The sequence below is a fragment of the Cuculus canorus genome, chromosome 3 (genome assembly GCF_017976375.1).
Source record: "Cuculus canorus isolate bCucCan1 chromosome 3, bCucCan1.pri, whole genome shotgun sequence".
In the NCBI taxonomy this organism is placed as follows: Eukaryota; Metazoa; Chordata; class Aves; order Cuculiformes; family Cuculidae; genus Cuculus; species Cuculus canorus.
Window position 1 is genome coordinate 86,595,513 of NC_071403.1, and position 19,324 is coordinate 86,614,836.

General features: G+C 42.9%; 1 protein-coding gene across 2 annotated transcripts in view; it reads left to right on the forward strand.

The window, feature by feature from the left end:
- The window catches only part of LOC128851832 (uncharacterized), a 69,387-nt gene that overhangs the window by 36,442 nt on the left and 13,621 nt on the right, over positions 1 to 19,324 (forward strand). The window contains exons 1-2 of one of the 2 annotated variants that reach the window (XM_054063641.1): positions 18,161 to 18,288; positions 19,123 to 19,245. The exons of the other annotated variant lie outside the window; for it this stretch is intronic. The gene's annotated coding sequence lies outside the window, so the exon portion shown is untranslated. Of the gene's footprint in view, positions 1 to 18,160; positions 18,289 to 19,122; positions 19,246 to 19,324 lie in introns of those variants that run through there. 2 annotated transcript variants of the gene reach the window in all.

Consider the following 19,324-nt stretch of genomic DNA (forward strand, 5'->3'; position numbering starts at 1 on the left):
GGGCAAGACCTAGGCAGGGCATGGTAGCCAGGAAGGGCTGAAGGTCTTCTGCAGCTTGCTGTCCCCTGCAGCCATCCTCTTTGCACACCGATTATCAGGCTGTTGTCTCAGACCTCCTATCTCAGGCAGTGGTAGAGATTAACTTCCACACTGGGTGGTGTAAATGTGTCAACTCACCCAAAAACCTTTTGAAGTGGTTCCAACAACAGCCAGAGTTCTGAGGCTTTCAAGCTTCCCGTTATGATACAGGAGATGCCCACACTATGACGGAGGAGGAAGAATGAGAACTGTCACCACCAGTAAGTAACTATTTTGCTCATAAACGCACAAGTTATGAGTTACAGATTGCCAGTAATGAATTAGAGAACTTGTGAATTCAAAACCGCATGAATTAGGTGGTGAAGGAGTTAATTCATGTGTTAGACTAGTTTGTGCAAAAGGGATTGAGCCCTTGGTTGCCATTTTTGTTTGTTTTCCTAAAGAGCTTATAAAATATAGCTGGTATCGAGTATGTGTTCCTGTAAATATGAAATCCAAACAGACCATGACACTGGTCCGTCCTGAAGAGGCTTCCTGTTGCTTTGTGTGATCTGCAGGACAGGGTGGTGGCTGTTTACTGTTTTGCAAAGCTCCACAGAAAATATTCTCCATCTGTGTGTTCAAAGACCTGCATTAATATTTCTCTTTTTATAGTGCTTTCTGCAAATGAAGCTTGGAATGTGACAGTCATTTCTTTACATTCTGATTGTCAGCCTCAGCAGTTAAAGTTTTATGCAGAGCAAATTCTGTGCTCAATCATACGTGGGTAATGCAGTGTCTCTGTGGATTTGCTGGGCATCCCTGGTTTGTCCAAAGTGCTGGTTTTAGTGCACTAGGAGCAGTCTCAGCATCTGACTGAGTCCCAAAGAGCTGCAGCTACAGCATAAGACTGACAGCAGCTCTTCATCCTCCAACAGTGGCTTCAGAAAACCCCGGTTTATTCCGCACATCTGGCCAGGCAGAGAACAAGGCCATTCCTGAAAAGAAAAGGAAATGTGGAAACTGCCCTGGGCATCTGATCAAGCCAGATTTTCACAGCCCATGTACATTGATTTCAGGTGCTGTATTTGCACTCAGAACTTGTTGCAGTTTGAACTCATCTGCCCATCTGGATCATACGAGGTATCCTCCATTAGTGCCACTTTGCTCTGACAGGCATCCTGCTGTGCATTGCGGCAGTTCAGAGCTAAATAATTTATCTTGGAAACGCGTTTTGTACATGACTTAGAAAATGGAAGAGAACAGGAATATTGCAACAGTAAACTGTGGGGTGGACGAATACATCCTGCATCTTATTTCTAAGCATTGCACTTTGCCATCCATTGTTTCAAAATTGCTTTCTCTCCTGTAATTACCTTCAAAAGAGAAGGCTGATCCAAAGTGTTTTCTTTTTTCAGGGTGGTTCATTGATTTCCATTTTTAATAATCATGCTGAATGAACAAAACAAGAAAACCCACGATGATATATTACCTAGAATTTAAACCAGAAAGAATGAACATATGTGCCACAGCACACTCCATCTGTGGACAACAAAGGGCCTCACAGAGGTCATAATCATAATTTCAAAGACAGAGAAACAGGGGTGCTGAGAGAAAAAGTGGTTTAGCAGGTCAGTGGCAAAGCGGGGCAAGAGCCTCCTGAGCCTGTACTGCAGGTGGAGATGAGGGAGCAGAGGAGGACAAACCTGTCCTCATCTAATCAAACAGCCCACGTCCCAAGAGCACTGAAGGCACCATGATGAGAGAGCAGCAAATCATGCCACAAGCTGTGGAGCCAGTGAAACCTGGTTTCCCCTGATTTTGTCTCTAAAGGGTAGCCCAAGGTTTTTTCCTGATATTGGCCTTCGATGGTACAATCATGGGGTGCCACTGTGACCTTTCCCTTACTATGTGCACTACCAGGGTCTGACTCCTCAGGTTGTTGTCCATTTTCCCAAAACTTTTGTGTACTTAAGAATTCTTGAGCCTTGCTGTCAGGTGTGATCACTATGAACCAGTGTGGTTGGAGAGAACATGTTGTTGCATGCTCATTCACATGCATGCACGCAGAGACATGTCTGTCTTAGCATTGCAATATAGAGGGTACCTTACCCTATGGAACTATGCAGTCAACAGTTGAATATTGTAGATCTTCAAATTTTAACTTTTTTCTCTGTAACAAAGTTCTGAAAGTCTATAAGGGGAGGTACAGAAAGGATTTTCACAATGTTGATTCAGGAGCCACTATTGTTTAATCATACAGAAAAAGCCTTCCCAAGGGGAGATGCAAAATGAGATTTCCAACTCTGTAGCTGCATCTTCTTTGATCCCTGTGAGACTCAATATGAAGTGAGACTCATTCAGTTTATTCATTTGATGAATAACTTAACTGAGAAGACTTTTTTATGCCTACAGCCACGCTGCCTTGGGTCATGGTCCTATCATATCTCATTACCCAGAGAGGGAGAGGTTGAATGGGAATTTTGGTGTGAAATTTTGAAGTAGTGATTTTCAAGCCTTCTTGATTTGTGAACTCTGAGAATACTCTGAAGGGTGTTCAGTTTCCTTGATGATAAATTGAAACCTAGTGATGAAAGACTGGTTTTCTTAAATAATAAACACATTGGCCATGGATGCCACAGGTCTGCTGGCCAAAGGTCGAAAACATTTGCTCTACAGAACACCTCAGGTTTTCAGGAGTGCTTCTCATGGCTCAAGGATCTAGGACAACTTTCTGTGGGACACCTCTCCATGGTGACAACTCTGACCCTAACCCTAAGATAAATCCCAAGCCTAACCTTAACTCTAATGGCTCCCCATGGAGAATTGTCCCCATGAAGAGTTGCCTTTGTGGAGAGTTGTCCCTTCCTGCAGAAGAGAGCATCTTTCCCTCTAAGGACTAGAAGGTGGCAACTCTATAGGCTGCTCTGTGAGCCTGTATAATTTCAAGGCATGATATGACTGTGAGTTAAGTGAAGATGCCAGAGTGTTTTTCATAAAGGGATTTGCTTCTTAAAGTTAGACACAGTTTGGGGAATTCTGTTTGTAGGAGAGCATCAGGGCTCTGGTTGTGCATGTGAGAAGATGTCTGTCTGGGCTCTCCCCTCACACCTGTACGTGTGCAGGGTGCTGTTGGACATGTTGACCTTGGGTGGTCAGCTCTTGACTCAGGAAACAGACTGTCCATGTTTGTCACAAGCTATGCTACATAACTGGTAGTTACTAAGCATGATAACTTTGAAATGGCTTGCAGTGTAACCTTCTGATTAACACTGCATCCCCGTCTGCTTTCTACTTCTTCATACAAGAGTTACAAAAGGTGGGTAGTAGGGGTAAATTGTCTAGCTTTGACATTTACCCTCTTTGACCTTCAACTTTTTTTTCTTAATGAAATCCGTGTTACCCACCAATTAAAAAGACACAGCATTGTTCTTAACTCCCACAACCTTCCTGTGGGCTTTAATAATAAACTCTTCTAGATCATCAAGCGAAATGTGCTATATAAATGCAGATTAACGTTACTGGAAAGCCTGCAGGTTCTTTGCCTTGCGCGTCTCTTCTGTGGTGTCTGCCAGCAGACCTGAATACATTTGCTGCTCAGATTACTAATCTCAGGTGTAATATATCAAATGTAATATATTGACTTTTGTTCTTTATGCTTTAAATATTATAGTGTGTTGTATCATGCAATCTATGATAATACTGTTTAGCATCTCTGTTATTAAAGCACCTCTTCATGCTTTTATTGGTACAGATCCCAGAGGCATTGTTTATGGGCAGACCTCAAAAGACCTAGTAGCACTTCAGTTTTCCAGATAGGAAAACCAAGATATGTTTTCCAACCAAAAGCTCTGAGCCAGTGGTGTAGAGGCTGGGTCTCCTACCTCTTAGATGCTTTCTCTCCGAGCACTGGAAACATTTAAAAGCACTGAAGGCTATATATTACAGGCCCTCAACATGGAGTTTGCAAGTGAAAGTTCGATAAACAGCACTGTCTCTCCCTCCGCGTACTGTGACTGACCCTTTCACTGGCAGCTGCAGCAGGTGGGATCCCTGTGTGGCTGGTTACTCTCGGTGAGATCATATATCTACAGGGGAAAGCCTTCACACATTAGCAATGACTCCTATTTTACTGGTTGGATATCAGATGTTTTACACCCCACGTGTTTCACGAATATTCTCTTAATACCAAGCCTTTTTGCTGGTTACCAATGTGTTCCTCAGACTAGTAAGGCTTTACACGTTGTTCAAAAAGAGTTATTTGGAGAACATGCAGAAATGGTGACGGAGAAGAGATACTTGAAGTTTCCTCTTCTTCACCCCTTACCAGAAGAATATCCGTACTACTGTGATAAGCGGTTATGGTTCTCTGTCTTTTTTGCTTCATGAACATAACATTCCTTATCACCCAGTGGTCTGATGTCAAGATGAGGCCAGAAATATTTCCCTTCCTCCAACCAATGCAGGTACTTCGAAAGGAGGCTCTGGCTTGATCTCTGTTAGACTGAAGATTGCAATTCCACGTCTGCCTTGCCTTTGGTGAGTGTCCTGGTTCCCTTGGTTGAATCCCCACTGAATCTTGGCATGGAAAAGTGAGAGGTAAAGCAAGGAACAATCCTCTTCTGTGCCCACATAATGGTGGGATTCAAACTTCACCTCAAAGAGGCAGAGGACCCATTTCCTTAGCTTTCCTTATTTGCCATTTTAAGTATTAGTTGCAATTACCCAGCAATTATGGCACCTGATATTGGAGATGCAGGAGATTAGCTGGGATCTGGGCATTTTACTGCTGGAGCCAGGCATTTTGCTTCTACAAGGGATATGTTGGAGCTACTGTCACCACACCCAAGCCCTTTGTCATTCTGGGCCCAGAGTGCCCAAGGTGAGTAATTGTCACTGATGGAGATGCTGTCTTGTTTGTCCGCTGAATTAATAAAGCAAATTTTCCAGCTGTTCCCTCCTCCAAGTCTCTCACAGCTCCTTCCAACTTCCCCATATCACTCCTCTTGCCTGATATCCCCATCTTTTCTCTATGGTTTTCTGCTGCAGTTTCAGCTCTAGCAGGCAGCTCCCAGGGTGGTATGGTCTTCCCAACTGAAGAGGGCTTTCCAAGGGCAATCTGAACATCCTGAATGGCTGCCTGTACAGCCCTCTTCCAAATATCATCTGTGGCAAAAATTTTTGGTTTTGCCTTGTGCTGCAATGATCACATTTAATTGTTAGTTAAATATTAAGGTCACCAGCCACTCCTATTCCTAAAGAAGCACTATGCCTTTTAAACAAACAATGCCGGAGGGCAAAGGCATTTACAGACCAAATGATCTACAGAAGAGCTGATCTTTCCATTTGCCCTTCAAAAACAAGGTTACCTGTGACTTGAATAGCAAGTTAGTGTCCTGCTAGGCTAGCTGGTCCTGAGGTGTCCAAGTTTCTTCCACTTGTTTCAGTAACTGCAGTGATTTTAGGATCCTTGTGAAAAACAGTTCAGACAATCCACCAGTTTTTTCCTAAAGCAGAAACGCAGCATGATGGAACACACCAAAACTCATTTGAAAAATAGTGCACTAGTTAAATGAACAGACCCTGTGGACAATCAGGGTCAATATACAATAACAGTAGTGCTGTATGAAGCTTTTATTCCATCAGAGCAGCTCTATCACATTGATTTGTGCCAGAGACTAGCTGAGTGGCTTTTTTATGTGTAAATCCACTTCCTAACAGTACAGAAGTGTCAGTGAGATATTGGTGTGTGTTTCTTCCTTGTGTTCTGACAAGGATATTAGAAATGTTTTTTGTGGAAGAGCTTTACTTAGAGAAAGAATTATTTTTAATGACAGTCTTATGCAGTTCAAATGTTGAAGTCTTTGCATAGCAGAGGTACATTGATTATTCTAGCATAGAAATGCATGTGCTTGCATGGTTCTGGGAATCAGTATAAATTATTCTAGCAAGAACATGTTTTTTATTTATATGTTGGGAAAGCTAGTACTGTAATTCAGTGTAACTCTAAACGAAATAAGCATTGTGCTACCTTTCATTGACAGGCCACCTAATATCCTCACCATCACCGTGTCTGCAAGGGCTACTGTGAGGGGTCAAGTGAGTTGGAGTTGGACCCGTCTCACAACCTTTATCAGTCCAACTACAGAAACAACTTTGATAATGGAGAATGTGTATAGAGGATTTGGGGACGGTATGAACAGTGGTCTAGAATAATCTGTTTCTGTCCAAGAGGTTATAAAGAAACACAGATCTGCCACTCACAGTGTAAATATACTTTACTGGCTAGGTAAATCCCTTATTTGACCCCTGAGATCCTCAGTATGTCTCCAGACTGCCAGTCTCACCTCCCACTCACCTGGGCACAGTGCCCACTACAGGTATATGGCACCAGTGTCTGCTCAGCCTGTCTTAATTAAAACCAGCTTTATTATCTGATACGTACGGAAAGAACATAACCTGCAACACAGAAGGCTCATAAGGACGTTTGCCTGTAAGCAGATGGCAAGCAGAAAGCATGCCAGAAAAGCTCTTCCTTGGAAGGTTTGTGATTTCCTTTCCCCTTCACGTGTAGCATCACTGCTGGCTCATGCAGGCTCCTGTTACAGAAGAGGTCTTCAAGGCTAAGGAAAGCCTGCAGAGGGAAAACATGAAACCAAGGGAGGGGAAAAGACCCAACCAATTAATATTCGCCAGTGGAGATTTTATTTCAGCTCGTCCCTCCCCCTCCATGCTTAGCACTGTACGTGTATGCCATGCAGGAGAGCAGCTCTGCCCAAGGAGGCGTAGCATCCCCACAGGCAGCAGAAGGGGTGGGGGACAGCATGTAGTCAGCGTCATTTTACAGACTAAAAACAGATTTCATCAGCTGATGTCATGACTTGTATGATGTTGGTGGGAATGTCGGCAGCAGAGGTGGTAATTAAACCCCTGACATTCTGGCCAGAGGCACGGTCATGTCCTGCTTCATCTGAAGCAGAGTTGGTTCGACACAGCAGAAGCTTTACGTAACCAGGCCAGGTTTTCATTTTCAGAGCAACAGTTTCAGAAGAACTATATACGCAAGATTTTTTGCTACATACGCTGAAGAACAAGCATACTTCTGTCTCCTTCTGTCTCACACTTCCTTAGGTGGCAAGCGTGTCAGGGAAGGAAGGCTCATCTTTCAGCTAACCATGCAAGGCTTTCATTCGTGTTCCCTCTTTGTTTTGTGTTGGGATAGCAGAGATTTGCACTGTCATGTGAGACATTTTCTTATTGCTTGTCTATAACTGCAGTCGCACTTTCAGAAGGGTTTTGGCACATTGCCCTGCTGGCAGCCAATGACTGCAGTAGCAGCTTCTCGGGCTGAAATGGTTTTATTGCAATGCATGAGCCCATCTCTATTATTACACAAAGTTTTTCTTTTTCCCTTGTCTGTTTTGGCTGTGTCAGAAGGTGTCAACATTTTTTAAAGAATATTTTGTCTTTTTTGACATTTCAAGTGGCTCTGAATAAACAATGGCTAAGGAAAAAAATTAATGGGAAAGACATTAGTGTTTTTCTTTGCTTATTGTTCTGGCTAACACAATCTCTTGCAGATGCAGTATTGCAATAGCAATAGAGCAACAGGCTTACAATAGCATGGTGCATGCACACCGTGATTGGTTTTAGTGGGAAGAATCATACTGACTTGCCTACCAACCCTTGATGTGTTCACTGCCTATGAACATGCTTTTCTTGTAGACATACTCACCCTGTGGTTTCCTGGAAAATAGAGGCTTAAAACTGATAGGCATTTTCTACCTGAATAACACTTAAAGCAGTGAGATAATTAATGTCAAGTACTTTAATCCATTGGTTCCCTTCTTGGGTAAGACTATTATTTCAACTAGAGTAAGGACAATAGATGACTACCTGTGAGTTCATCAGTAGTAAATATAGGATATAAAGTAAAATAAACACATTGTAAAACTTCTGCACTGTTTCTTCCCACCTATTCTTTAGACTATTAATGTATTTTGGGAAGTTTATTAGTTCCAGACTTTAAAATCTTGGGCTACAAGTGAGGAGCAAGTATGATATGCATATAGAGGAGACTGAGGTCCTGATATGAAGCAGGGGTGGGAAATGCAAGATGTTGGCATCCTCAGTGAGGACTGGAGTGAGCTAGAGCATAGTAAGCTGGGGGCGAGGCATGTGTGGTTTAAGGATTGCTGCCCAAGATCAAAGCACTTAGGCAGGTACTTGCTTCTAATTATGCATTTAAACCCAGATTCAAGGCAGTTTAATACCTGCAGAAATGTAAAACTCATGTCACCTAAATATGTGGCTCTGCATTGCTGAGTCAAAGCCTGCACAGTGAGGTGGGATATGGCAAGAGGATTTCTGAGCTGTAGATTTAGCACTGACTGAAGCCAGCAGTTCAGAGCTGAGTTTTGTAGAAACTCAGGTACCAATGTGAGTGTCAAAGTCTGCAGAAACACAGCTTCTGCAGATGACACCCATTACATCTTTAATCTTATTATCTCAAGCCTTTTATCTTCAAATTTTATTAGCTGTTTGTTTGTTTTCTTTAGATTTGTTTACATATACCAAACTGAAAGTTTTTCTGGAAATGCTGGTATGGCTTTTAACTGCAAGAATGATTCACTGAGAATAATTAATTCAAAGATCTTGGCATCTCTTTTCCTTGTAATCTGATGGTGGAGATTCTGTGATTTTCTTGAAAGGTTTTTCCCCCTGAATGTGCATGTTTACATTCACACCCACACAGACTCACACACATTTGCAAATGCAGACACTTCCCTCTTCTTCTTTTGGGGCTTTTAAGTTCTGGAGCAGTACATCTGACTTGTGTGATTAACCCTTTTTGCTGTTTATCGTCTCCTTTATTTGGGTCCAAAAGCGCAACAGAGCTTTTGAGGCTGTGAGACCTATCCTATAGATTTATTCCGTACCACAAATGCTCCTAAGCTTCCAGGCCAGAGCAGGCACATATGAAACGCACTTCAAGAAAGGTCTGTACTGTCCTGACTCCTGCAGCTGGCCTGGGTCAAATCAGGTAATTCTCTAAGGAAATAAACATCACAAGTCTGCTCTCAGCACTTGGGATTGTTTCCCAGTATTGTTTAATTTATTAAATATTGTTGTTGATAGAGAGTTTATAGCTTGCTCACATTTTAATATCCTTAGCAGCAAACAGTGAGTTACAAAGTCAGACTTTGTGAATCCTCAGAAGTATTAATTATGTAGAAAATTAAGACTGGACCTGAGACAAGTTCATGCAGAGTGTGAGGGGTAGGGTTTTCCTACTGCCCCATACGTGAAGTCTCTCATGAAATTTGGTGTGGCTCAGCACTATAAATATCACTACTACTTGAACTATTTGCTTTGTAGAGCTCACAGTTTCACTTGAAATTTAGGCACCTAAAAAGAAATGAGGATGCTAAACACCTTTTAGGAGCAATATCTTCTTCCCCCCCTTGTTCTGAAAATGGCCATTCATGCAATGCCAGAATCCCTGTAGCTTAGTGTTTTGCTCTCTTATTTCAGCAGTTAAAAGCTATTATGGTGCTTTTTAATCACTAGCACAGCGTGACAAAACCACTAGTTGCTTTGCACTGATGGTCATATCATTGCAATGCTGACAGCTCCCTTAGGACCTGTGCAAGGTAACTAGCAGGCTGCAGGTGAACTGGGTTCAGCCAAGTAAATGCAATGTAAGGAGCTCGCAGCAGAATATGGAGTCACTCCATAATTATGTTTGTGGTTTTTTCTGCCTTGTCTATGAAACAGAGTCACTGGAACACAACAACTTTTATAAATTCAGGGAGGGTCAAAATGATTGTAACTAACTAAAACACTTACCTCTTTTAGGAGCTTTTTATCCAAATGTCTCCAAGATCTGGCTTTTCACAAAGAGAGATAAATGTAATTATCACTCTTCTAAAGTGGGGGAAGCTGAGGCTTAATTAAATGCTTATGGATATAGCACAAATCAGTAGCAGAGATGGTAACAGAAACCAGTTTTTCTGAGTCCCGTTTGTGTCCTAGTCACTGGATCCTGGTGCCATGTCTATCAGGTAGCAACTGCAGCAGGATAAACACACCAAGAAGTCCCAATGATTTAAAGCTGAGAGTGGCCCAAAGAGTCCCCAGACAGTCCCATGACCAGCTGAAGTGGGTCTGGGATACAATTATTGCCTATGGTCTGGCATTCAGTGAACCCAAACTGGCATCAGAAACCTGCAAGTTACACGTGTAAGAGCTCAGCTTGTTCCTCATAGTCTTGTCTTCATAATAGTCCAAGAGTTTGCTTGTGGGAAAGAGTTCCTGCCATGGCATCACCCACTCAGCTGCTCTCTGCCTCTCTGCCACTGCAGCTGTCCTGATCTAGGACTCCTGAAGTTATCTCCATCAGGAAAGTCAGCAGTCTAGGATGAAAGCACAGCAATATTCACCCTATGCCATCTACTTAGGCTTTTTGCTTTCCAATCCACATTTTGTTCTGCTCTGCCTCTCACTCTGTGGCCACTGAGATCTGTGCTGTGCAGCTCCCCATTCCCAAAAGTTGAGCCACATGCCTGGAAGAAGAGGCTGTGCTAAGAAGTGCAGAGATGAGATAAGAGAGGCTCTGATGCCTCAAAGGCAGCAGTTAGCTATTGTTCTTCCAGAAGGCTGATGATGGAGAAGGATAGCCTTAAAGTGTTCTGTTCTGAGTACAGTGCCAAAACAGAGGTAGAGATCTCTCTTTCACTCCTCTCACTGACTCCAGGCCAGGAATATTCAAACTCTGTTTCCTACACAGCTGCAGAGCTACGCTGAGCTGTGTCCTCCTTGTGCACTGCCAGCCGTCATAACAGCTCTGGAAGTCAAGGTGCTTGCAACGTCTCCACAGACTCTCTGGAGGCCTCCCCACCCATCTGACTTACTTTTTTTTCTTCTCCAATTGTTATAGAAGTTGTCTCAACAAATGAGGAGAATTCATCACTACACAAGCGATATCCCTGTCCTGTTTTGGATCAAAATGTAACCTTGAGATTTTGTCATAGACCAGACTCCTCTCCCTGCGGCTTCATGAGCTCAGTGTTTGTAGCTATTTAGCTAACTCCAGGAAGCAAATCAAGTTAAAATGCCCAAACGAGATTTTTTTCTAGCATTTACTGATGACTTATTACATTGCACCAGTGAGGCTTTCAAAACAGGAAGGTATTTCTACTCCAGGCTGAAATAACATGCTTGAGCACAGCCAGCAGGTATAATAGCTTGCTGCTCAACCCCTGGGTAATACCTGCTTCTGCTGAGGGTGGAAGTAGGTACAACTGTGGCAAGGGGTGCCTTTGTGGCAGGCAGAAATCTGTAAATAGGAATGAGAGATTTTGCTTCTAGTCACAAGCAGAAAAACTGTTTAGCATTTTCTCAGCTTACTACAGGACAATGTAGTTGTCATTTTTATCCCAATAAAACTTAAGGGCGAGTGAGGATGGAGTTCCAGCCAGGTGTTGTACTGCTGGAGGAACACAGACCCTACCCCAAATCTTCTGCAGGAAAAATGCGGTATGGGACAGGGCACTAGCAGGAGTACAACAACATGAGAGCTGAAAATATGCAAGTGCTGCTGTGCAGGGAATCACAAATGATACAAAAGAAGGGAAATGGCTGTCTGTAGCAAGTCAGAAACAAAGTCAGAGGAAAGCTGGAGCTGAGACCCAGGTTAGAAAGGAAGTTCGCTAAGGCTACATCTATTCTAGTAAATTAATCACACTCGGGGTCTCTCTCTGGTGCTGAGGCCAACTGGCAGGGAAGAGCTTGTGTCCGTACCATCAAACTCTCTCAGTTATCAAAAGATGATGGCTGACTCCATACAGACTCCTGGGAGTTCTTGGCTTTTGCCAGTTCCCAAACCATGCCCAGAAACCTTTTGTGTGACTGTTAATCTGCACAAATCAGTAACCAGCAAGGGACAGCCCTGACAATGAATTTCAGTGCCCAGGTCCGTTATTGGTCTATGCTCATGCAGCCAAAGTCTTTGCTTGGCTTTTGCTGGGATTTCCCTTGCCTGGATGTGATTAACTCCTTTCTGCAGGCAGCTGCCAGCCCCTCCAAGCCTCAAGTGTGGGTAGAGGCATCATGGGGATGTCTGTCTCAAGAGAGGTGTGGATTCGGTGCACACATGCACACAGCTAAGGGGGGATTCCCTGTGCAGCTCTGGTGAGAGAAGGCTTCTGGCATTAAAAAAGGCTTGTCCAGGCCAAGCATTGAGTATAGGCTACTTATTGCAGCAGATAGATGGAGACCAACCATAAGAGCTCTGAAAGCCACGCTACTGGTGCTGGTGGCATTCACAGTAACGTAAAGTAGCCCTTTGCTGCAGCAGAGGTCACTCTCCTCTGCCCATCTCACCAGCCAAAGCAGTAAGCCAAGCTTTCATGGGTTCTCCATACTAGTCCCTTCTTCTGCGCATGGCCGGATACAGAGGAAGCAACGATCATTTCTGCATCTGTGGCCAACAAGCTGTGAGCTGTGTCTGGCTATGCAACCATCACATATTCTCCAGGACAGAAATGCATGTGGTCAACTCTATGTCTCTTCCTGGTTTAAATGTACCTTTGAAAACTTGCTGTTTTAACTAGGTTGAGTTGAAGTGGTCATTGACATTTTTGGATGCTACTTACATAAACATGCATGTACATATATGTACCTCCTATTTAAGATTCTCCCCTGTAACTTTATATTCATGGGCTTTGGCTCAGATGGCATTTAAAAATACCCACTTGCTGTTTTCTTCCTGAAGTTCTTAAAGAGAGAAGCAGAGACTCTGCTTCTTTGTTCCAGTGGTAGCCTGAACTGTCACCCATCTACCTTCTTTAGAGTAGAAATCTCAAAACAGAGAAGCTTTAGGAGTGCAGTAAAGGTACTTATTTATGAAAAACAACTTTAAGACTGGAGGAAGACAGCAGCTGTCATCTGAAGATGCTGCAAATGGCGATGCCACCGCAGCTCCCCTGCACCCCCTTCCACTGTGCAGATGCCAACAGCTGTAAGAGGAACAATGACTGTAGCACAGGTTTCACTGCCATCACCAAATTCAGAGCTATTCTTGGACACCACCTACTGGCATTTTCCCTTTTAACTATTCTCAAGACAAGCAGTTGTGAGTGGTGCAAGCAGCACCCCATGCCTGAAAATGAAGAGACAAGCTTGACCTTCCCAGACCTTTTCAGTGAATGTCCTGCGTCTTTTTCTCAGAGAGGGGAGCTGCCCTGGGCGCTAGTGAAAAGCTCCATTATGTAAGGGAGGGATTTTTAATGTGGGATCAGGAGAGGAGGTGCTGATGCCAAAAGAAGTGTCATGAATGGAGGCGAGTGAAAGAATCAAGAAAAAAAAATAAAAAGAGAGAGGAAGGAATCTGCAGGAACTGTTGAGAAATAAACTAGAGGTCTCCCCTACCACAGGTCTAGGGAAGGGGCCATCAAATACCACTTTAGGTAGCCTCTCTTTTTTCATCAAGTTTTATGTGACACCAAGAAAAAAATCTTTTTAGCTTTTGGATGCAGCATTTTAAATTGGAAAGGAAAAGAAAGTATGGCTTCTGACTTCTCTGCCTTTTGGCACCAATACCAAACCCCACAGTGCTGATGCTTATAATTCCTGACAGTCACAACAGACAGACAAAAAAAAAAAAAAAAGAACAAAGGACCATAGTGGTCAGTCACCCTCATTTGCACAGCAGGCAAGGCCCATGTTTGACCTCTGCATGGTGCTGCTGCGTGCAGTTGGAAAAGGCCTCCAAACTGCAGTTTCTTCTCACAGAGGACACAATCCTGTTCTTGCCTCAGCTTTCTGGCTATAACCTGCTGCAGCTGTGGGGTTTTAGGAAGAAAACAACCAAAAAATCCTGCACGCTCCCAGCACATCTGTGGGTCTTAATTGTACTGAATAGCCTCAGCTGGGGCCTCCACTGACACCATCTGCCCAGCAGCTCTACTTAAGCACAACCTTGGGGTGCCTTGCAGATCAATTTGTCTCTGTTTGTTCTCTGGATGGACTCTTAGGGTATGTGTTGTAGTTTGTATGAAGCCTCCTTTACTGGGTGCAATCCTTAGATGAGCCCTGGGCTTCATGGACCCTTTGCTGTGTCTAGAGCTGCTGATGGACCATCATCCAGCTCTGCTCAGGTGCTGTCTGTGGGTGAGGGCGCTGCTTGTGTTGTGGTCCCCTTGTCCCCTGTTGTGGGGCAGTGCTGCTCTCTGAACTTTGAAACCGCTATTGCGACTCTTTGACTTCTTGTTCCTCAGGTAGCTATTTCCTCCAGAGTGTTTTCACCAGAAGTTCCTTCTGTTACATATGGATGTATTTTTTTTCTGCTTATATTTGTCTTAGAAAACATCTCATCTAACACTTTCTTATGGGAACAGGCTTGGATTTAAGACCTTAAAATGATAAGCCTGTTGCGTTGCCATCTGCCAAAGGCCTGTTGAGTCTCCCTGTTGCCTGCCACAGGGTTCACGAGTCTGTTTGCCTCCTTGCTTTCTGTTAAGTTTCTGCCCGTAATCTTTTTTTTTTTTTTTTTTTTTTTTTTTTTTTAATTTCAATCAGATGAGGACTCAAGGCCACTAATTTCTTCGCATCTGTATTCCTCTTCTGCTCTGAGGGGTCGTCTCACAGATTTTCCTTTTTTAAGTGCTGTGGATGATAGGATTTCTCTGAAACATCTCTGCAAGCTGTATTGAGTGATGTTGAATGCATGCTGTCTGACTGCTATGAAAAAGTATTTTTGTGACAAGCTCTAACCTTATACAAGGCATGAAGATCCCCCAGACAGTTTATGTGGGAGGCCTTAGCTTGGCGCTTATCCTCGGGCCTGGTCTGAGCCATTTTCTAAGCTTTTGTCTTTTAAGAGACTGATATCTAGTCGGGCTGTTCTTGTGCTATGCATCAAGAGACCTGCATACTACAGGGTCTGAGCAAGCTATCAGTACTTGCAGAGTTCATGCTGGCATCTAAGGATGGCATCCTGCTGATGGTGAGGGTGGTGGAGGTAGGAGAGTCTGCTGGGACTTGAGGTTTTTTGGGTTTAAATACCAATTTCCTTTTTCTGTTGGATATAGAAGTTGATGTATAAAAAAAATTCTAGCTGTCAGCTTGAGCTGCTTTTGGGAATGGAACTTTTTCAGTATGCTGTACGTAGGGTGAACCCATAGCATAATGGCTTTTAACACTAAGAGCTTTATGAAATGATGGTGATTACAGAGGCCTCTTCCTCCAGGAAAACTGAAATTCTATTCTAACAAACACTTCCACTTTCTGGTTTATGATTTATTGCAAAAGAGGGCTTTCATTGTTGTGCCATATCACCCAGGGCTCTTCAGGATGAACCGTGCCAAGTGAGATGTGTGCTTGGAAAACGCTTGCATGTCTTTGACTCAGTAACTTTCTTTGATTGGGCAAGTACTCTCTTTATGGTAATTAAAACCAGAGATTTATGGCCTATGCTGATATGTCATCCAGTCATGACAGATAGTCCTTTTAGCATTATGAATGATGGATCTAGTTGTCATTACTTTTATTACTGTAACAGGTAGTTTTGAACTATGCTTGCTGCAAAGGATGAATAGAGTAGGCTGGAAGGAAAGCACTAGAGCTGTTGTGGTTCAAACCCACTTTAGAAGGAAAACTGTCTTGCATATCAGGTCTGGGCTATTTTACTTTGTAGCATAAAAAAAGCTTACTGTTGGTATGCTCTTTTCAGCGTGCATTTACTAATTTTTAAATTCCTAATTTTAAAAACTTTAAAATTTCTGTCTTCTTCTCACTTCGTTGGTGTTGTCTTTGAGGAAGTATCTGTAGTTGGAGCAAATCTCTTCATATGTCTTGTATTTGCTGGTGTTTATACATAGGAGATTTGCAGGGCTATATGGTGAACTGACCGATTTTGTAGCCTATAAATCGGTTTTGATGTAAAACTTCCTGTGTCCGTTAAATATACTTGGTGTGAGGATGATGCTGTATAATCTGTAAGACCCAACTCTGTCATTTCCAGAGACCTGACAACTAAATAAGCCATGATACACCAAAACTGAGCTGCTAATGCTGATGAAAGAGGTGTTAGGATTGATTGGCAAGCCAGCTGCCTGTATTGCGTGGCCCAAATTGCTTGTCAGTAATATGCCTGTAGACTGGGAAACTACTGAAGACCTGCACTTTCAGACATCTGGAAGCTATAAAGAAAGTATTATCTAGAGAGCTGGCAGTTCAGCTAGCTTACCAGGCATGACAGCAAGCTTGTAGTGATGGCACTAAGGCTTTGTGGATTTTGGCTCTAGGCAAGCCTCAACAGAACAACCAGATCAAAACTGCTAACACCAAGTTTTAGTAAAAATTAATTAGCAGGAAGCAAGAAAAGGAAGAAGGGCAGGCACTGCTTTGAAGATTGAGTTGCAAAAAGCAACACAGTGATGATGCTGAAGGGTATTTGGACTAAACAGCATAGATTTTGGCCTTCAGTGGAAAATGTGGCAAGAGGCTGATGTTAGAGTTGCTGCTGCTTCCCCAATGTGCACAGTACTGAAGCTCTTGTTGGCTTTTTTGGATACCTTGAGAGCTTAATCCTTATCAGCTTGCTAGTGGCCTTCAAAAGAGGTGATTGGTCTTGCTGCTGACCTTTCTGGATGCCTGTTCTTTAGACTCCTTCCAAATCTACCTGAGGAAGAAACTTCCATTCTTCCAAAGAACAAGCCTTTTCTAAGGCATCTTGAGTCTGAAAGACTTACCCCAAATCATCAGATGCACTGGGAGTAGGTCCCCATCTACATCTGCATCAGGCAGGTCTCAAGTGATATGTAGGGAAGGGAACATTTGTAGAGTGGAAAAAAAAAAAAAGCTTCTGTGAGAAACTGTATTTCATCCCTTTGAGATGAAAAGTCCCTGGTTTTGGCTGACTTTCCACAGGCTTACATGATCTCCAGCTTGAATGAGAGAAAATGATCTATTGTATGACCCTGGAAAGGCTGCAGAATGCTCTGTAAGGACTGAGATGCGTGGCTGAGAGTATGTGTCTTTATTAATAAATGCACGTACTGTTGGTAAAAATGACAACATTGTTTGCAGTTATGGATTCCTTATGCTTCCTGCTAGACCTCCCTTTCTTCACTTCTGACTTAACCAAAATTTCCTCTTCAGCTGCAGTTTTCCATTGCTGCTGCCATTTTCCATTGTTCTTTGCTTGCCTCAGGCTTAGCTTTTTTTCTGAGTAATGATAGTACAAAAGATCTTGCCTTTTTTGACTAAGTTGAGGAGGAAACTGGTGATTTGTCTTAAACTCACTGAAATAGCTGTTTGATTATTTTCACCCTTCCATGTTTTGAAAGACAGCTTGGGAATTTGGTAGGAATGTCAACCTGGAATGAAGGATGTGCTGTTTTTCTGCCTTTGTGAAAAATAGCCAAATAATTCTGTCAAGCTGTAGGTCAGAAAAATCTGTATTCACATCCTTGTTGTTGGGGAGGTTGTCAGAAACAGCCTTTGGAAATCTTGTTTTCCCTAAGAGAAAGTGATGGGCCAATTGTGTGGAATGATGAGAACAGACAGAAGAGAGGATGTACAAGCAAGGATAAAGGGATGTGGGAAAGGGGGTGAATGAAGCTTGTATGGTAACACATACACAAGAGAACCAGTTAGAGGGACTGCTGTCTAAAATTGCCACAATATACAGGATTTTTCAGTATCTGCATTTCTGTGTGATCTGAAAAAAAAAAAAAAAAACCAAAAAAAACCCCCCAACTAGTTAATCACTAGGGTTATTACCTGCCCTGGTCCACAGAAAGTTAAGAGCTATCTTGTATCTGTGCCAAGATCTCATGTGGTCAAAAACTGCCTAACACTGATTTTTCACAGAAATAGTGCATGGCTGAAGACACTTTAAAAACAACTGATGAAAGGTTAAAGGAGTGGTGTGTATTTATTGCTGCAGAGCCAGCCTGTTTCACTCAAATAACCAAAGGACAAGGAACAAACTGAAGCCTTAGAGATAAGGTGACAACATGATGACTAACAGCGCTGAAGCTGTGAGATACCCAGATAAGGATAAAAAGACTCAATTTTGCCTGAAACTCTTAAGGGGTGAGACAGGACAGTGAGGCACACAATCGTAGTCCTCACTGCTAAAGATACATCCAAAAATATAGGGCAGCCCGGGCGACGTCATTGAGGTTGTGATGGTGTTATCCACTGTGCTTCTTGCTGCACACAAGTGATCCTGGCCAGACTGAAGCATACAGCTCTGTGCGTGTGAGTATGTTGATGAGAGAGTGGGTAGAATTAACTTATTGGATTATTTTTAAGATAAATCACCTTCCTGGTCTGTAAGGTCTTGCAGTGAGTTTTCTTCCACTAATTTTCCAGTAATGGAACTAAATGTTCTAGTTCTACTAGTGATTTGTGTAGGAGGTGATATATATCCATGTGATGGCATTTTATATATACACTCCATTTGCCTTTAAAATAATGTCTAGATAATTAAATTGCAGAATTCCTATGTTAAAGGAACAATCATTCCAAAGTCAGGCACTGAACTGCTGCAAATTGAAGATGTCTAAGCTTCGTCCTGTCTTCTTGTAGGAGAGCTACTGCAATCAAAATGTTTGCAGTGTTTCTCATTTTCTAAGCACTTGGCTAGAGATGCATGCTGCCCATTTGAGACTCATTCAATGCTGTCGATTATAGGAGACGCCACTGCATTAAACATTTTTGTGGCACTTCATATGCTATAAAGAAAATCAGGCCACCCAAGTTACAAGGCAGGCTTTCTGCATGAGAGGCTCTTGCTGACCTGGATGCTGCAGCTATAAAATGAAGGCACCTCTCTGCTTTCCCAGAACTTACAAAAAGTTGTGCTGTGACTACAATCCAGGTGTCTCTTCTCTCTTCATGACTTGTCTTTGTTCCTGACCATGCTGGGTCATGTAAAGCTTATGAAAGGAAGTTATCCAGCCATATAAGTGTGTTCTTATTCATCCCTGCTTAACTCTGCTGTTTTCAACATCTTTTTGTAGTCATCCTGTTTGAAGGAGTAGGGTGCACAGGTGAATTTCTAGTTTCTCATGCCTGTACTCTGCCTGCTAGCTCCAGAAAGTGCTGTTTGCTGCTGTGCTCCTGGTCTGATGCTGTGGTTGCTGCCTGACAGACACTGCTGCAGACTCTTGTGCTGCCCTTGAAGAAGGCAAACCACCTCCCAATGAGTAACCAGTAAGTGAGAAAGTCTCGGGAAAACCATTTTTCTGTTGTTTTGTCTTATGAAATTTAGTTCAAAGACAGAAGCATATTG